Raw genomic sequence first — 20,589 nt, forward strand, 5'->3', positions numbered from 1 at the left:
ATATGCAGTATATATGTGTGTGTATATATATATATATATATATACAGTCATGGCCAAAAGTATTGACACCCCTGCAATTCTGTCAGATAATACTCAGTTTCTTCCTGAAAATGATTGCAAGCACAAGTTCTTTGGTATTATTATCTTCATTTAATTTGTCCTAAATGAAAAAACACAAAAAGAATTGTCTTAAAGCCAAATTGGATATAATTCCACACCAAACATAAAAAAGAGGGTGGACAAAAGTATTGGCACTGTGCGAAAAATCATGTGATGCTTCTCTAATTTGTGTAAATAACAGCACCTGTAACTTACCTGTGGCATCTAACAGGTGTTGGCAATAACTAAATCACACTTGCAGCCAGTTGACATGGATTAAAGTTGACTCAACCTCTGTCCTGTGTCCTTGTGTGTACCACATTGAGCATGGAGAAAAGAAAGAAGACCAAAGAACTGTCTGAGGACTTGAGAAACCAAATTGTGAGGAAACATGAGCAATCTCAAGGCTACAAGTCCATCTCCAAAGACCTGAATGTTCCTGTGTCTACCGTGCGCAGTGTCATCAAGAAGTTTAAAGCCCATGGCACTGTGGCTAACCTCCCTATATGTGGCCGGAAAAGAAAAATTGACAAGAGATTTCAACGCAAGATTGTGCGGATGTTGGATAAAGAACCTCCACTAACATCCAAACAAGTTCAAGCTGCCCTGCAGTCCGAGGGTACAACAGTGTCAACCCGTACTATCCGTCGGCATCTGAATGAAAAGGGACTGTATGGTAGGAGACCCAGGAAGACTCCACTTCTTACCCCGAGACATAAAAAAGCCAGGCTGGAGTTTGCCAAAACTTAACTGAAAAAGCCTAAAACATTTTGGAAGAATGTTCTTTGGTCAGATGAGACAAAAGTAGAGCTTTTAGGGCAAAAGCATCAACATAGAGTTTACAGGAGAAAAAAGAGGCATTCAAAGAAAAGTACACGGTCCCTACAGTCAAACATGGCGGAGGTTCCTTGATGTTTTGGGGTTGCTTTGTTGCCTCTGGCACTGGACTGCTTGACCGTGTGCATGGCATTATGAAGTCAGAAGACTACCAACAAATTTTGCAGCATAATTTAGGGCCCAGTGTGAGAAAGCTGGGTCTACCTCAGAGGTCATGGGTCTTCCAGCAGGACAATAACCCAAAACACACTTCAAAAAGCACTAGAAAATGGTTTGAGAGAAAGCACTGCAGACTTCTAAGGTGGCCAGCAATGAGTCCAGACCTGAATCCCATAGAACACCTGTGGAGAGATCTAAAAATGGCAGTTTGGAGAAGGCACCCTTCAAATATCAGGGACCTGGAGTAGTTTGCCAAAGAAGAATGGTCTAAAATTCCAGCAGAGCATTGTAAGAAACTCATTGATGGTTACCGGAAGCGGTTGGTCACAGTTATTTTGGCTAAAGGTTGTGCAACCAAGTATTAGGCTGAGGGTGCCAATACTTTTGTCCAGCCCATTTTTGGAGTTTTGTGTGAAATGATCAATGTTTTGCTTTTTGCATCATTCTCTTTTGTGTTTTTTCATTTAAGACAAATTAAATGAAGATAATAATACCAAAGAATTTGTGTTTGCAATCATTTTCAGGAAGAAACTGAATATTATCTGACAGAATTGCAGGGGTGTCAATACTTTTGGCCATGACTGTATATATATATATACAGTGTATTTAATAGATAGACAGATAGATAGAATAAAAGCCGGCAATTCATGTACTGCGTACAGTATAATCACAGTGTGACAAGTTAGAAGAGTATATGTAGAATAGATATATACACATAGAAACATAGAATACATAGATATATAGATGTCAGTGACATATATACAGTCATATGTAAAAGTTTGGGCACCCCTATTAATGTTAACCTTTTTTCTTTATAACAATTTTGGTTTTTGCAACAGGTATTTCAGTTTCATATGTCTAATAACTGATGGACTCAGTTATATTTCTGGATTCAAATGAGGTTTATTGTACTAAGAGAAAATCTGCAATCTGCATTTAAACAAAATTTGACCGGTGCAAAAGTATGGGCACCCTTATCATTTTCTTGATTTGAACACTCCTAACAACTTTTTACTGACTTCCTGAAGCACTAAATTGGTTTTGTAACCTCATTGAGCTTTGAACTTCATAGCCAGGTGTATCAAATCATGAGAAAAGGTATTTAAAGTGGCCACTTGCAAGTAGTTCTCCTATTTGATTCTCCTATGAAGAGTGGCATCATGGGCTCCTCAAAACAACTCTCAAATGATCTGAAAACAAAGATTATTCAACATAGCTTTTCAGGGGAAGGATACAAAAAGTTGTCTCAGAGATTTAACCAGTCAGTTTCCACTGTGAGGAACATAGTAAGGAAATGGAAGAACACAGGTACAGTTCTTGTTAAGCCCAGAAGTGGCAGGCCAAGAAAAATATCAGAAAGGCAGAGAAGAAGAATGGTGAGAACAGTCAAGGACAATCCACAGACCACCTCCAAAGACCTGCAGCATCATCTTGCTGCAGATGGTGTCACTGTGCATCGGTCAACAATACAGCGCATGCATAACGCCTTTTTGTATGACCAAACAACTCAATCTTTGTTTCATCAGTCCACAGGACCTTCTTCCAAAATGTAACTGGCTTGTCCAAATGTGCTTTTGCATACCTCAGGCGACTCTGTTTGTGGCGTGCTTGCCGAAACGGCTTCTTTCGCATCACTCTCCCGTACAGCTTCTCCTTGTGCAAAGTGCGCTGTATTGTTGACCGATGCACAGTGACACCATCTGCAGCAAGATGATGCTGCAGGTCTTTGGAGGTGGTCTGTGGATTGTCCTTGACTGTTCTCACCATTCTTCTTCTCTGCCTTTCTGATATTTTTCTTGGCCTGCCACTTCTGGGCTTAACAAGAACTGTACCTGTGTTCTTCCATTTCCTTACTATGTTCCTCACAGTGGAAACTGACAGGTTAAATCTCTGAGACAACTTTTTGTATCCTTCCCCTGAAAAGCTATGTTGAATAATCTTGGTTTTCAGATCATTTGAGAGTTGTTTTGAGGAGCCCATGATGCCACTCTTCATAGGAGAATCAAATAGGAGAACTACTTGCAAGTGGCCACTTTAAATACCTTTTCTCATGATTTGATACACCTGGCTATGAAGTTCAAAGCTCAATGAGGTTACAAAACCAATTTAGTGCTTCAGGAAGTCAGTAAAAAGTAGTTAGGAGTGTTCAAATCAAGAAAATGATAAGGGTGCCCATACTTTTGCACCGGTCAAATTTTGTTTAAATGCAGATTGCACATTTTCTGTTAGTACAATAAACCTCATTTGAATCCAGAAATATAACTGAGTCCATCAGTTATTAGATATATGAAACTGAAATACCTGTTGCAAAAACCAAAATTGTTATAAAGAAAAAAGGTTAACATTAATAGGGGTGCCCAAACTTTTACATATGACTGTATATACACTGTATATATATATATATATATATATATATATATACTGTATATATATTTATATTACATATATAGATAGAAGAAAAGCTGGCAATTCATGTGCTGTGTACTGTAAAATCACAGCAGGAGATACCATGAAAGAAGAAATGGATTAAATACTGTAAATACAAACAGAATAGGCAGATATATAGATGTCTTTGACACATACAATTAGTATAATGTGTGTGCAGCTAAGGCCTCTTTCACACTTCCGTTTTTTACAATCAGTCACAATCCGCCAGGTTTGGAAAAAAACGGATCCGCAATTTTCTTTTGAGGATCCATTTTTTTCCCCATTGACTTCCATTATTGGCGGATTGTGACGGATTGCCGTCCGTTGCATCCGTGTTTTTTGCGGATCCGCCAAATGTTCCTGTCCGTCACCATCCTCAAAGATTTCAAAACGGAGCTTGCAACGTTTTTTTCTGTGGCGGATCCTCCAGACACTCATTTAACCCAAAATTCTTTCTGGGTGCCGGACAAAAAAAAAAATTTCTTTCTTCTTTCTTCTTTCTTCTTTCTTCTCTTCTCTTCTCTTCTCTCTCTCTCCTTTTCCAGGCTGCGATTCCTTTAAAATTCTGCATTTGTCGGATCCGTCAAAAAAACGGACGGGTGCCATCCGTTGTCATCACTACTAAAACGGATCCGCCATCCGTCCTTTTGGCGGATCTTGACTGATGCAAAAAACTGAAGTGTGAAAGAGGCCTTACTGTACATGTATTTAATTAACAAAAGTTTATTTTTTGGACTAAAATGGCATGAGCTTCTGTGCAATTTTTGTAACCAGCAGAGGGAAAGCCAATGGCTGGGGGCCGATGTTTATAGCCTAGGAAGGAGGAAATACCCATGGGGCTTCCCAGGCTATTATTATCAGCTAACAGCTGTATAATTAGCCTTTACTGCTATTAAAATGGGGGACTCCCCAAAAATGATGCAAAGGCTATGCAGACACCTGCGGGCTGATATTAATAGCCTAAGAAGGGGCCATGGATACTGCCCCCCCCCAGGCTAAAACCATCAGCTCTCAGCCACCCCAGAAAATGCGCATCTCTAAGATCCAATTCTGGCACTTAGCATTGCTCTTCCCACTTGCCCTGTAGTGGTGGCAAGTGGAGTGATTGTTGGGGAGTTTGATGTCACCTTTGTATTGTCAGCTGACATTAAGCCCCAAGGTTAGTAATGGAGAGGCGTCAATAAGACGCCCCCATTACTAACCTCATAGTCACATTGTAAGAAAACAGTCACCCAGAAAAAAGTCCTTTAATTGAAAGACAGACTCCTTTAGTATTCTTAATTAAACCATACCTATGACCTTGCCTATTCCCCAGATGCCCTCGTCATCTGCAAAAGAGGTAAAAAAACAAACAACAGTATTCCTCTCCTTTACGCAAAGATACTTTTAATCCATTTGTCCCACTTTGGGTCTAGCTCTGCTTCATCTAGATGGCAGGCTGCATGGATGCATGATGCGTCCATACAGCCTGTCATCCGGCAGACACTAAGCACCGTGTGAGGGCACAGCGAGCATGAGAAAGTTCTCCTGCTCGCGGTGCCGTCTGACAGGTCCTGTGAGTTCATGGCCAATGAACTCACTTCACCTATGTGACGTCGGCGTGAGCGCGGCGCTCACACTGACATCGGAAAGGTGAAGTGAGTTCATTGGCTGTGAACTCGCAGGACCTGTCAGATGGCAGCGCGAGCTGGAAAACTTTCTCACGTTCACGGTGCCCTCTCAGACAAACTATACTAGGCTAACAGGAACACAGGATAATGGAATAACTATAACACACTAAGTCCTTTAACTGAAAGACAGACTCCTTTAGTATTCTTAATTAAACCATACCTATGACCTTGCCTATTCCCCAGATGCCCTCGTCATCTGCAAAAGAGGTAGAAAAACAAACAACAGTATTCCTCTCCTTTACGAAAAGATACTTTTAATCCATTTGTCACACTTTTGGTCTAGCTCTGCTTCATCTAGATGGCAGGCTGCATGGATGCATGATGCGTCCATACAGCCTGTCATCCGGCAGACACTAAGCACCGTGTGAGGGCACCGCAAGCATGAGAAAGTTCTCCTGCTCGCGGTGCCGTCTGACAGGTCCTGTGAGTTCATGGCCAATGAACTCACTTCACCTATGTGACGTCGGCGTGAGCGCGGCGCTCACACTGACGTCGGAAAGGTGAAGTGAGTTCATTGGCTGTGAACTCGCAGGACCTGTCAGATGGCAGCGCGAGCTGGAAAACTTTCTCATGTTCACGGTGCCCTCTCAGACAAACTATACTAGGCTAACAGGAACACAGGATAATGGAATAACTATAACACACTAAGGACTGGGGACATGGCAATATGCAGTTGCACACAACAACACCACTAAGACTAAGGCACCTTCTTATTGGGGTGTGCCTTTTATTCAAGATGCCTCCTATGTGACCACATTAACTAAATGCCTCCCAGGTGTTAGCTGGGGGAATTTTACCATGTGCGTGCACTGCCCCTTTCATAGCAGGGTAGCATGCACGTCGCACACTAGGTGCATTGCTGGAACACAGTACGGTGTGTATAGGGCAGGAGTAAGCTCACAAGGATGCTGCTGTGGCCGGGGTATTGAGTAATCCGGTGTCCTCGCATGGTGGGGGGAGGGGAGCAATGCAGGCAGACGCTACAGTACCCTCCTTTTCACGCCTTATTTTTCAAGCCTCCAAGGACTCTTTGCAGGGAAGATGGAGCCATATTCTTCTTCCTGAACCCCCGTGACCTCTCATCAGTACCACATTCTTTCCATGGGATTAAAAGAAAGTTTACATCTCCAACCTTCTTCTTGACCGGTATGACTCTCAACGGCTGGACATCCTGGGAGCAGATTTCAAAACAGGGACCTTAATTTGCTGAGTGTCTTTTATTCTGGCAGTAATAGCAGTCCCCTTCGGAAGAAACGACAATGGATTGGGACTCTTCCTCCAGGTCGGGGAGAGTCAGAAGATGCTTCCGCCTTCACGTTGTCATCCTGCGACCACCTGAATCTAGAAGATACTTTCTCAGGGTCAATCTTCACATTGATCTCACCCAGGATACTGTATGTCCTTAAGGCAGGAGGTTTTCAGGAGCATACCATTACAACCATCAGCTGCAGGAGAGGATGGCAACACTGGCGACTTAGCTGGAAGAATAGGAACCAGACTCCCCTTGTGACATGACTCTCCACATCGAAGCACCTCACCGGACTTTCATTCTAAGAATTCTCAGCCATGGAAGACCTAAGAAAACGGGGTGAAAAATGTCAGCCAGCACATAAAAAGCAATTTTCTCCAAATGGAGTGCTCCTATCTGGAGCTCAACAGGTTCAGTGACGACTTGAACGACTTCGTGTAGTTCCTTCCCGTCAATGGATGACACTCTCAATGGATTCTGAAGGTATTGAATTGGATTTTGATACTGGCCCGCCATGGCCTGTTGTACAAAATTTCCCGCCAAACTGGAGTCAAGAAAGGCTGTTTCGTTGAATTGGATATCTCCACAGTACACAGAAACATTAAAAGTCAGTGATGAAGAGTCTCTTCTCTCGCCTATCGAAGCTTCACCCTGAGGCCTCAGGATTAGGAGTTTAGACCTCTTAGGACAATCACAAATAAAATGCTCCGCACTACCGCAACCAAAGCACACTTCCTTGGCATGACCACTTTCTTGTTGCCGCTCTGCCAGCCCAACATGATTGACCTGCATTAGTTCCACAAGGACGGCTGTTTCTGGAGGCTTAAGGTACTGTCACACTTAGCGATGTGCCAGCGATCCCGACCAGCGATATGACGCGGTCAGGATCGCTGGTGCATCGCTAAGTGGTCGCTAGTGAGCTGCCACACAGGCAGATCTCACCAGCGACGTCGCAGGGGTCGGGGGTCGCTACTTACCTGTCAGACGAGGTGATCCTGACGTCCTCCCGCCCGCGTCCATGTGTCGCTCGTCGTCACAGCAGGAAGCTGACGACGAGAAACGGTCCAGGACGTTCTCGCGCGATCAGCGATAACCAGCGGGGGAGCGATCGGAGGTAAGTATCAGACATAGCGATATCGCTAGCAATATCACTGCTACGTCACAAAAACCAGTGACGTTATAGTGATATTGCTAGCGATATCGCTTAGTGTGATAGGCCCTTTAGGAAAGAGCGGTCTTTGGAAAGACAGAGCCAGACGCCACAGTTTCCCTTCACACATCACCTCTTTGGTCTGCTATTGAAACCTGACATCAATCTGGATTGCAAAGAAATTAATTCCTCTAGAGAGGCCGGGATGTCACGTCCAGTCAATTTGTCATTGATCCTTCTGGATAATCTGTCCCAGAAGGCGGCTACGAAAGCTTCATTGTTCCAACCAAGTTCAGAAGAAAAGGTGCAGTGCCGGACAGCATACTGGTGGACGGACAGTTTTCCCTGATGCAGTTTGAGCAGGGACAATACAGTGGATGAAGCACAACCAGGTTCGTCAAAGACCTTTAGGAAAGCCACCATGAAAACCTATAGGTCCAAGATCACTGGATCCTCTCTCTCACAAGGGTTTAATTCATGCAAGGGCTTCTCCTACAAGGTGGAACTTCAGGAATCCCATTTTAACCCTATCAATTGGGAACTGATGAGACAAAAGTCTATAGTGCAGGGTGCACTGTATCAAGAATCCACGGCACTGCTTAGGGTCTCTGCTGAATTGTAGAAAGGCCAATAAGCAAAGATTAGCTCCTGTGGTATAGGTTGCAAGCAGAGTAAACTCAACCATATCTGTGGCAATGTAAGCTGGAGCGGAAGAAGTGGCCGTGGTCAGGGCATCCATGTTAGTATTTACAATTCTTAAATATGAGAAGAATTTTTTCTACCTGATCACGCTTACAGGAGATTCCGAGGCCTGAGGAATCTTGGGATCAGTGAAATCCATGGCCTGAGCAAACTGTCACACTCGGAGGTGGCTGGGAGACACCTTGCAGGTGACCGCTTTAACTAAATGCCTCCCAGCTGTTAGCTGGGGGCATTTTTCCTTGTACGCGCTGCCCCTTTGAGAGCAGGACTGCGTCCGTACACGTGCAATAGGTGCGCCACCAGAACATATGTTGAGAGGAGGGGAACCATGTAGAGGTACAGACACAATGTAAAGTCAGTCAGTGTACAGCTTGAATAACAGTGTTTATTTGGTATGCCCTCTAAATAACTCAACATGCAGTTATTAATTTCTAACCCGCTAGCAACAAGTGAGTACATCCCTAAATGAAAATGGCCAAATTGTTCCCAAATAGCTATTTTCTCTCCCTGGTGTCAGGTGTCTTATTAGTGTTATAAGGCCTCAGGTGTGAATGGGGAGCAGGGGTGTTAAATTTGAATGCTGAAGGCTATGGGGAGCTACAGTTCATTCAGGGAACCATGAATGCCAACATGTACTGTGATATGCTGAAGCACAGAATGATACCCACCCTTTGGAAAGTGGACCGCAAGGCAGTATTCCAACATGAAAACAACCGCAAACACACCTCCAAGACCACCACTGCCTTGCTAAAGAAACTGAGGGTAAAGGTGCTGGACTGGCCAAGCTTGTCTCAAAACCTAAACCCTATTGTGCTATTGTGCATCTGTCGGGCATCCTCAAACTGAAGTTGGAGGAGCACAAGGCCTCTAACATCCACCAGCTCTGTCACGTTGTCATGGTGGAGTAGAAGAGGATTCCATTGGCAACCTGTGAAGCTTTAGTGAACACCATGACCAAGAGAGTGGCCACACAAAATATTGACAGTTTGGGTACAATTTGACCATTAATGGCTGTGTGTTGAGTTATTTAGACGGCACAACAAATGTACAATGTTATACAAGTTGTACACTGACTACATTGTATCAAAGTGTCAGATCTTCAGTGTCGTCCCATGAAAAGTTATAATAAAATATTTACAAAAATGTGAGGTGTGTAATCACTTTTTGAGACAAACTGTATCTCTAAATGTATCTATCTATCCTTATTAATCTGTTTCTATCTATTTGTTTTTGTATATATAATGTATATATAAAAGATAAATCAACAGATTTTGCAATTTTGCTCGTATTTTCGGGTGCTGTTATTTATAAATGCAGTCTGTCTGATGCTTTATTCACTGGTGTTTACAGGGCGAGTGGACCAGGAAATATAGCTGCAGCCATAATTGGATTTGATGGTATTTTCTCCTTGCTGTATATCCCGTCTTTGATGTCTGTGCCTGCGCGCTTCCAGTTCCTTCTCAGTGTGACGGTTCCGTTCCTTTGTCACCATGGCTCTTCTTCTGCTGCCCCCTTTCATGCTGCATCCAGGAGGAAGCAGGAGGCCTGGAATCTGCCTGAATTTTCAGGAGTTTTCCTGAAGTTCAGAGAGAGCTGGTAACTGTGGCTCAAACGTAATCATGTTTTTTCCAGTGTTTATCTGACAGAAATCGCACATCAGTGGTAAGAGATGAAACGTTTCAATGTCACTAGAACTCACCAGGAGCGGTGGAGATTAGTATAATCAAACCGAATGTACTGAAACATTTGGAATTGGAAATAGTAAAATGGACTTTTTAATCTCCGATTTCACCATCAGACACGATGGCCCCCAGGCACATACACATTTTCGAAGCTGACTCTCTTTTTTTGTAGCCAAGCTCACAGCGATCAAATGGGGAAGAATACAAAAGCTAAACCATTTTATGTTCCACCCCTGAATTTATGAAAGCCACAAATCTGCTAAACGGATACAGCAGCAGAAAAGCTCCAGTGCAATAGTAAGATCTCAGCGAAAGATCAAATCCTAGAAGTATATGAGCTAATATTCTATTATAGGAAGCCGCTACCTTGTAGCCATCTTGCTTTCCGATGGAGAGGCCAGATTAGCACTTGCATTAATAACAGTTACTTATTATCAGAAGAACAAATTTAAAGAGAAAGTATCATCAGAAAATGACCTATTCTTTAAATCAGGCTTTTGTGTTAAATGTATTGAAAAAAACAAACATTGGCAATGCTATCTTCTTTTCTTCACAGTCACAATCTTTATTAAAATTAAAAAAGAAGAAAAATCACACAAGATTTTGTGACGTAGCAGCGATATTGCAAGCGATATCGCTATGTCTGATACTTACCTCCGACTGGCTTCCCCGCTGCTCATCGCTGATCGCGCGAGAACGTCCTGGACTGTTTCTCGTCGGGCGCTTCCTGCTGGGCTTCCTGTGGCGACGCGTGGACGCGGGCGGGAGGACGTCAGGATCGCCGCGTCTGACAGGTAAGTAGCAACCCCCGACCGCTGCTATGTCGCTGGTGAGATCTGCCTGTTTGGCAGCTCACTAGCGACCACTTAGCGATGCAGCAGCGATCCTGACCGCGTCATATCGCTGGTGCATCGCTAAGTGTGACAGTACCCTAACACCTTACTGTTTCTGGAAATCAAGATAGATGATTGTTACACTGTGACCCTATGTATTGAAGCAACTAATGAACATGTGCTAAGGTCATTGCGAATGGAGGGGGAGTAGGTCAGCTGTGACACTGCTTATTGTGAATGGTGGATCCTGTGTTATCAGCTGTGTGTAGACCTATAACTGTGATCCTGCCTCTGTTGATAAGAAAACTGATGAATAGTCTTTCTGAAAAGATGGGAAGAATTAATCCAAAATAGTTCCAGTAGCCACTGTGAAAATTGCAAGGTTACTATTTTTTTTTTAATTGTGATATGAAAAAAAACATTGAAAATTAAAAAAAATTGTAGCATAAAAACCTGGTTTAAACTATAAGTCATTTTCTGATGACACATTACCTTTAAGGGTGTGTGCACACGTTGCGGATTCTTGTGCGGATCTGTAGCGGATTTGACCCTGCGGATCCGCTGCAGATTCTCATGCGGTGTACAGTACAATGTTAGCCTATGGAAAATAAAAACCGCTGTGCACATGTTGCGGAAAATTCAGCGAGGAAACGCAGCGGTTTATTTTCCGCAGCATGTCAATTCTTTGTGCGGAATCCGCAGCGTTTTTACATCCATTCCATTATAGGAATCCACAGGTGTAAAAGCAAAGGCGAAATCTGCACAAAATCCTCTGGAAATCCGCAGTAAATCTGCAAGTAAAACAAAGGCATTTTGACCTGCGGATTCTGCAGATTCCGCGCGGAAAAATTTGCACATGAATCCGCAAAGTGTGCACATACCCTAAAACCTCCATTGCTGCCTTGCCCTGTCTTTAAGACATTCTGTATGCTGTAAATAAAATTGTCAGAAAGTTCAGTTACTTGACTGAAAGGAAACAGATTAATGTTTGGGATTGAAATATCAGGACTAGAGTTGAGCGACTTTGGTTGGATCAGGTTTCGTGAAACCCGAATGAAACAAAATTTGAGTCGGATGAAACTGGTCCGACTAGGGCAAAAAAAGTCGGAGTTTCGTCCGAAACCCGACCCCAATGCAAGTCAATGGGGAATAAAAGTCGGCATTGAGTGGATGAATGTCATCCGCTCAATGCTGACTTTTATTTCCCATTGACTTGCATTGGGGTCGGGTTTCGGATGAAACTCCGACTTTTTTTTGCCCTAGTCGGACCAGTTTCATTCGAATCAAATTTTGTTTCATTCGGGTTTCACGAAACCCGATCAGACCAAAGTCGCTCAACTCTAGTCAGGACAACTAAAATGACAATTTACTTTCTCCATTGTGATTAATCCAACAGTCCCAGAGTTTATCGACCAGAGCTGTGCTATTCTGCAGCTTTTCATAGGTATCTAAACAATGAGCTATATTTCTCAATGTATTTAATGTGAAGCTCCAGTAAAATACCTCAGTCATTATGCAGGACCAGACATCATAAGAGAGTCCCTTACTTGAGACCCTACTCTATTTGCCAAGATAGGTATCTGTTCTGATGCGGTGGGCGTTCAGCTACCATGTAAGATTTACATGTGTCTTTCCCTGCAATAACAGCTGATTGCCTAGGGTTAGAGAAGTACCTGTGGTGACCAGCTGTTTTAGAAAGGGTTGTCTTGGTGAGAGATCCCTTTGGGCACAAAATGACTGTGTCCTTAGTTGTAAAGTCTAGTGCACTCCCATTATGCCATGTAGGAAGTCATGATAAATGTCTCCATATCATCCATCCATAGAACAGGTATCAGTCTCTGTATAAGGTCGGGGTCAGACTAGCGTATGGCATCCAATGTGAGAGCATCAGATGCGATATGCTAATGACCCTCGGCTCCTGCTCTGCTGTGACTACCACTCTGTTCTTTCTTTCTTTCCCCTCTTTCTCTTTCTCTCTGTTCTTTCTTTCGCTCTGTTCTTTCTCTCTCTCTGTTCTTACTTTCCTCTCTTTCTCTCTCTCTGTTCTTTCTTTCTCTCTCTGTTCTTTTTCTCTGTTCTTTCTTTCCCATCTTTCTTTCTCTCTCTCTGTTCTTTCTTCCCCTCTTTCTTTTCCCTCTTTCTTTCCCCTCTTTCTTTCTTTCTTTGTTTCCCCTCTTTCTTTCTTTCTTTCTTCCTTTCTTTCCTTCCCCTCTTTCTTTCTTTCTTTCTTTCTTCCTTTCTTTCTTCCCCTCTTTCTTTCTTTCTTTCTGTTTCTCCTCTTTCTTTCTCTCTATCACTTTGTTCTTTCTTTCCCCTCTTTCTCTTTCTCTCTGTTCTTTCAATCGCTCTGTTCTTTATCTCTCTCTGTTCTTTCTTTCCTCTCTTTCTCTCTCTCTCTTTCTTTCTCTCTCACTGTTCTTTCTTTCCCATCTGTCTTTCCCATCTTTCTTTCTCTCTCTGTTCTTTCTTTCCCCTCTTTCTTTCTTTCTTTCTCCTCTTTCTTTCTTTCCTTCCCCTCTTTCTTTCTTTCTTTTTTTCTTCCTTTCTTTCCCTCTTTCTTTCTTTCTTTCTCTGTTCTTTCTTTCGCTGTGTTCTTTCTTTCTCTTTCTTTCATATCTTTCTTTCTCTCTCTCTAATCTTTCTTTCTCTGTGTTCTTTCTTTCTCTCTCTGTTCTTCCTTTCTTTCTCTCTGTTCTTTCTTTCTTTCTTTCTCTGTTCTTTCTTTCCCTTCTTTCTTTCTCTTCTTTCTTTCTCTCTTTCTGTTCTCTCTCTGTTCTTTCTTTCTTTCCCCTCTTTCTTTCTCTCGCTGTTCCTTCCCCTCTTTCTTTCTCTTTACCACTCTGTTCTTTCTTTCTTCCCCTCTTTCTCTTTCTCTCTGTTCTTTCTTTCGCTCTGTTCTTTCTCTCTCTCTGTTTTTTCTTTCCTCTCTTTCTCTCTCTCTGTTCTTTCTTTCTCTCTCTGTTCTTTTTCTCTGTTCTTTCTTTCCCATCTTTCTTTCTCTCTCTCTGTTCTTTCTTACCCTCTTTCTTTCTTTCCCATCTTTCTTTCTTTCACCTCTTTCTTTCTTTCTTTATTTCTTTCCTTCCCCTCTTTCTTTCTTTCTTCCCCTCTTTCTTTCTTTCTGTTTCTCCTCTTTCTTTCTCTCTACCACTTTGTTCTTTCTTTCCCCTCTTTCTCTTTCTCTCTGTTCTTTCAATTGCTCTGTTCTTTATCTCTCTCTGTTCTTTCTTTCCTCTCTTTCTCTCTCTCTCTCTTTCTCTCTCACTGTTCTTTCTCTCTGTTCTTTCTTTCCCATCTTTCTTTCTCTCTCTGTTCTTTCTTTCCCCTCTTTCTTTCTTTCTTTCTTTCTTTCCCCTCTTTCTTTCTTTCCTTCCCCTCTTTCTTTCTTTCTTTCTTCCTTTCTTCCTTTCTTTCCCTCTTTCTTTCTTTCTTTCTTTCTCTGTTCTTTCTTTCGCTGTGTTCTTTCTTTCTCTTTCTTTCATATCTTTCTTTCTCTCTCTCCAATCTTTCTTTGTCTGTGTTCTTTCTTTCTCTCTCTGTTCTTCCTTTCTTTCTCTCTGTTCTTTCTTTCGCTGTTCTTTCTTTCCCTTCTTTCTTTCTCTTCTTTCTTTCTCTCTTTCTGTTCTCTCTCTGTTCTTTCTTTCTTTCTCTCTCTGTTCTTTCTCATCTTTCCTTCATACGTACACTACTAATCAATAGCCTCCTTCACATGAACGTTTTTTGCCACAGAGTGTGTGTCTGTGTGGATCACATGTTGTCCGTGTGATCCACATGGAGACAAGTCTGTTTTTGGCCGGCACCTTGGATGCCACATGGCATGAATCGTGGTATGTGTTAAAGGGGGGCCCCACTGAGACTCTTTCACCCGGGGCACTCAAAAACCTGGAGCCGGCCCTGATCAGATATGTATCTGTTATGTGTCACAACAATGTCACTTGGATTATTAAATAATCAGTTAATAAAGTATTTTTTGTGAATTACATGTGAACGGTGAACGGTCAATATGTTCTCCTGAAGAGTTTTTCTGATCCAAAGCGCATGCTCAGTTTGTGCAAATGCTATAGACTGAATTACTTTCCTTCAGCATGTCAGTAAATGTGGTACAAAGTTCAGGCCTGCAGCATTGTTTAACCCCTTTCCCTCCTAGCAGCAGAGAAGGTGGACTGCACACAGGCTACAGAGGTAAAGGAGCCTGCATATGCAAACAGGTGCTGATCTTCCCTGAGGGAAGAATGGAACCGAGGCAAAGTGCCAGAAAACTGACGAGCTTGTCACTTGTGATCAAAGCAAGCACCAAGACCAGATAATCAACATGCCCACCATTTAAAAGCAACGAGTGATTTATCACTCTGCTGTCAGTGCTAATAAATGCTGCCTTAAATGCTGGAAAGCATTAGGCAGCTTCAGCATTTCACATATTTTCCGAGACATGCGTCTATTTCATATATTATATTCAGAAGAAAGAAGGGCAGAAACATCTGCTCATATGTCTGATGCACATGTATGTCACAACAAGTCCTTGTAAGAGTATTGCCAAACTCCAAGTCACACTTCTGATCTCCCGTGTTCGGAGAGTCCAGGGAAAAGCAAATCACATCTGTTCTTGAGACATTTGTTATGGGAACGTTGCAGGCGACAATACAAGGAGATGGATCATTTATTACTTATGTTATGTTTCACTTAGCACGCATAGTGAGATGAACAGTGAACGTGAAAAATCTTCAGGATCTATGTAGGATGAGAATAAAGCTCCCCTGGGGTATATTCACATGCGCAGATTGGCTGTAAAAATTCTGTGACACCTAAATGCTATTTGTAGAAATCCATGTACGGTATGTGCTGGATAGACAGCTCTATTAAAGGGGTATTCTAATGTCACACATCTCTTGCATATCCACAGGACATTTCCTGCTCTGGAACCTGCATCTCAACAAAGGGGTTCTGACATGCCACCTCGAAAAAATGGCTGCACAAGGGTCACTCGCTGTGTTTTGTATAAGCGATCTGAAAATTTCTAAGCAGGACTTATTGGCAAATTATAGAACTCTCAAGTCTGATTCTGGAAATAGATGTGGGTCTCCCCTCTTATCCATTTATGGGGTATCCAAAGATTATATAAGGTATAAGGAGCTGATTTTGTGGTAGAAATTTGGTGCATGTGAACATACATTAATAGGAAATGTTAAAGCACCACTCCAGCATTTTTTGTTTAATTTTACCTCTGGAGTGGTGCTTTCACTCTAAGTTCCTTGCCCTAGTCTTATACTCACCAGACGCCTTATCAGTGCCACTCCAGTCCTATTCTGCAGGTTGTGGCTCCACTGTTTACTGGACAATCTGGAAGTAACAGCTCAATGTAAGTCTATGAGAGCCATAACAAGGCCAAAACGAGGTTCTCCTAGACTGGCGTTGAGAGCTTGTCTGACTTCCCGTCAGTCAGAAGTTGCAGTCAAAAGATGGCAGATTGGGACTAGAGTGGCCCCAGGTAGAGCTGAAGACGACAACTGGTACAAGTATTAGACTAGATTCAGGGGGCTTAGATTAGTGGCACCACTCCAATGCTGAAATAAAAACATACCGGAGTGGTGCTGTTAATGTATAAAATCACGCATTAACAGTACACGCCATGCCCGGTATTCAAATGGGCTGTTCAGATGTGGGTTTTTCTTCACAGACCAAACATACGCATGAAAAAGTTGCAGTATCCTCTAGCTTCTTTTCTGTTTCAGATGAGGCCCACTGATTCAAGTATATGGGTGCACAAAAAAATGGGATGCCATGTGGATGAACCGTGTAGTCTAGTAACCATACGGTAACACTGGAAACTGTATTTTTGTCATGAAAATTTTAATAAAGGTCATAGAAAAACGGCTGCAATATGCATGAAATTTGAGATGAAAATTGCCCAGATTTTCTAAACGAAACTAGGATGACTTTTATACACTCTTGTGAGCTTAGTCACACAGTGATAAATTGGAGGGAACAGACTCTGAAATATATGAAATATGGGTCACATATCCACAAGGATAGCGCTAGTGGCATAACTTGACGCTAGTGGCCACCAATGCAAGGTCTCCAACAGGGCACTTCATTGTCATAAATTTTTAATAGTAATGATCTTTTCATATGGGCCAAAAAGACCTTTTGGGCCCCTGTGCTCCCTGTGCGACTGCAATCCCTGCACCTAGTATAGTTACACCCCTGTGTAGCGCTAGGCAGACAGAGAAATAAAAGCTAATGCTATAGATAGCGCCAATGCAACACAGGCTGTCTAGATGTACACATGAAGCAGATTGTCAAGGATGGGCTTAAATCAATTTAATTTCTATAATCTGCAGTCCTATGTAAACCACAGATAAATATTTCCTATGATATACGATAAAGCCTCATTCAGAAGTCAATGTTGCACGTACGTGATCTATCCATTTTTTTCACAGATACAAGTGCCATTCATAACCTATAATGCTAGTCACATGTCAGTGTTTATTCACGCATCATGTGTCTGTGAAAACCTCATGGAGACCGGTTTTCCAGCATCACATATGACAAAGGCCAATTCAAGTTTATGGGTCTGTGAAAAACACGTACAGCACATAGATGGCATCAGTGTACTGTCCGTGTGCTGTCTGTATTTAAGATTGCAAAGAATAGAAGAAGATTGTCATTTATTTCTTTATCTATCTGTGAAGAACACTGATGACATACTGATGGTAAAAATGGACACACGGATGACACCCTGATGGTAAAAACGGACACACGGATGACACACTGATAGTAAATACGGACACACGGATGATGCACTGATGGTAAAAATGGACACACAGATGACACACTGATGGTAAAAACAGACACGGATGACACACTGATGGTAAAAACGGACACACGGATGACGCACTGATGGTAAAAATGGACACACAGATGACACACTGATGGTAAAAACAGACACGGATGACACCCTGATGGTAAAAACGGACACACGGATGACGCACTGATGGTAAAAATGGACACACAGATGACACACTGATGGTAAAAACAGACACGGATGACACCCTGATGGTAAAAACGGACACACGGATGACGCACTGATGGTAAAAATGGACACACGGATGACACCCTGATGGTAAAAACGGACACACGGATGACACACTGATAGTAAATACGGACACACGGATGATGCACTGATGGTAAAAATGGACACACAGATGACACACTGATGGTAAAAACAGACACGGATGATACATTGATGGTAAAAACGGACACACGGATGACACACTGATGGTAAAAACAGGCACGGATGATACATTGATGGTAAAAACTGACACACGGATGACACACTGATGGTAAAAACGGAGACACGGATAACACACTGATGGTAAAAACAAAGACACTGATGACACACTGATGGAAAAAACGGACACACGGATCATACATTGATGGTAAAAATGGAGACACTGATAGCACACTGATGGTAAAAAGAAACACACGGATAACATACTGATGGCAGAAATGGACACATGGATGACACACTGATGGTAGAAACGGAAATACGGGTGATACATTGATGGTAAAAACGTACACATAGATGATACATTGATGGTAAAAACGGAGACACGGATGACACTGATGGTAAAAACAGACATGGATGATACATTGATGGTAAAAGCAAAGACATGGATACACACTGATGGTAAAAACGGACACGGATGACACACTGATGGTAAAAACGGAGACACAGATGACACACTGATGGTTAAAGCAGACACACGGATGTCACACTGATGTTAAAAACGGAGACACAGATGACACTGATGGTAAAAACGGACACATGGACGATATGCTAGTGGTAAAAAAGAAGACATGGATCGTACTGATAGTAAGAATGGACACAGGGACTATACACTGATGACACACTGATCAAAAACCTGGATGACACTGGTGCCAATTTTTCATGTACACATTTAAACACAGATGTGTGAATGAGGCCTTAATATCAGACTGAGATCCTCTATATATAATGGTTAATGATGCAGGACATTATTCCAATAATGCATTAGAGAACCACATCATATTTTCCTTCTAAAAGTTCATAGATAAAGTAATAACTGACTTCTGTATTGAAGATTACACTGCTGGTAAAGGTATAAGTGGTGAACTTATCTCAATCTATCATGTAAAAATGTAATTTATCTGTTAGCGCCCTGCGATCTGCCATCATAATATGTTACCAATTCTTTGGCTTTGCAGTGAAACCTCCTGAGAACCAACCAGCTGGCAACTGTATTGTGCGGACCATAAAAAAAACTCTCAGACTTGTCTCTGCTGCCTTGATGTAGCGTGACCTTCACCATCAGACGCTCTGTTTTAGCTATTGAGAAACACAAGCAGAAATGTCTCAATAAGAAAATTATCTGTGCCAAGTCGTGAAAAGTGTAAAAAAAAGTGTAAAAATCGTAACTTTATATGGAAATAATTGAAAAGGTAAAATGTTTCTATAGAGAGTTTTATTATTTATTATGTGCAATTTTGGGGTTTTTTTTGTCTTAACTTTGCTGGTTTCTTAAATAAAAGACCCTCACAAAATAAAATCTCAGATGGTGTGCTTCTATCAGAGTTCAATTTGTTATCTGACACTTTTTTTGATTCTCATCATATCCTATCCCTATGCATAGTGTTACATGGCGGACATCCCTCTGATGTATCGCATCAGTATACAAATCCTTGAGCATTGTTTCATTTGGCGTAGAGCACGTACAGTCTTGATGTGTTGACTACTTTTTCAAACTACTAATTAACTACTAAAAACGGGTTTGTTCACTCTGTATCTGATGTATTCCAATCACTTAGGGTCTGTTCACACATGACAGACTGAAAATCTGTTCTTTCCGTGTGAGTTAGGCCCTTTCTGATGCACATGAATTGAATTTGACAATTTTCAAAATTTTGGCAACAAATTTGATCTATGTAAATACACTCTCAGTTCACGCTGTGGATTTTGAAGAAGATCCGCTTTGAAATCCACTTTAACTACTATTTGAATACTCTTTAATGTGGATTTGGAAGCAGATGACATACCCAGAATTATTCTCATGGATTTAAAGTTCTTTGGTCATCATATCCATAGGTACTCATATATACAAGAGCCAGGGAGGTTTCCGCCAGGCTATATTGTATTTAGTGTGGACTTTATAGCTAATACCTCTAAGAACTACAAATTACAACATGTCTGAACCAACTCATAGACCTGAAACAGCTGGAGAGTTACTAGCCTCCTAGACCTGTATCAGAGGATCTAATAAATTGGGTAGAAGAATCCGAGATTTAAGGGTCTGGCCTCATATAGAAACTTGTCTTTGAACATTTGAAGCTCAGAAAATAGCCTCCACCAGGATAAGCTATAACAGGATTATCTGTTGGAAGTTCCAGAGCGGCACACAAAACATTTGTGATCTTACAAACTCACAGCATTCTTTAACTTAATACACAACAATGGGGGAGGGAAGCCAGTACTAGTTAGACCCCAGGCACTTTGGTATATTATAGGGCAGTGTGCTACAGGTTAGATTATCTACATAGCACGTCCTTAGGCCAACCTGCCGGTGAAGTCTGATGGCTCCAGCGCCACTCCCAGACATCCCACACCTTGCCCTGGTTTCTGGGTGCAGAATAGTAGTTTTACAAGGACAGCCATAACGCTGTTCTTAATAGTCTGCTAAATCGCAGTTAAAAAGTTTTATAAGAATTTGTGCTGCATTACTACTGAATAAAAAAACCCTACAAAATG

This window comes from Dendrobates tinctorius, unplaced genomic scaffold (assembly GCF_039654945.1).
Source record: "Dendrobates tinctorius isolate UK_male_01 unplaced genomic scaffold, ASM3965494v1 ptg000243l, whole genome shotgun sequence".
Classification (NCBI taxonomy): Eukaryota; Metazoa; Chordata; class Amphibia; order Anura; family Dendrobatidae; genus Dendrobates; species Dendrobates tinctorius.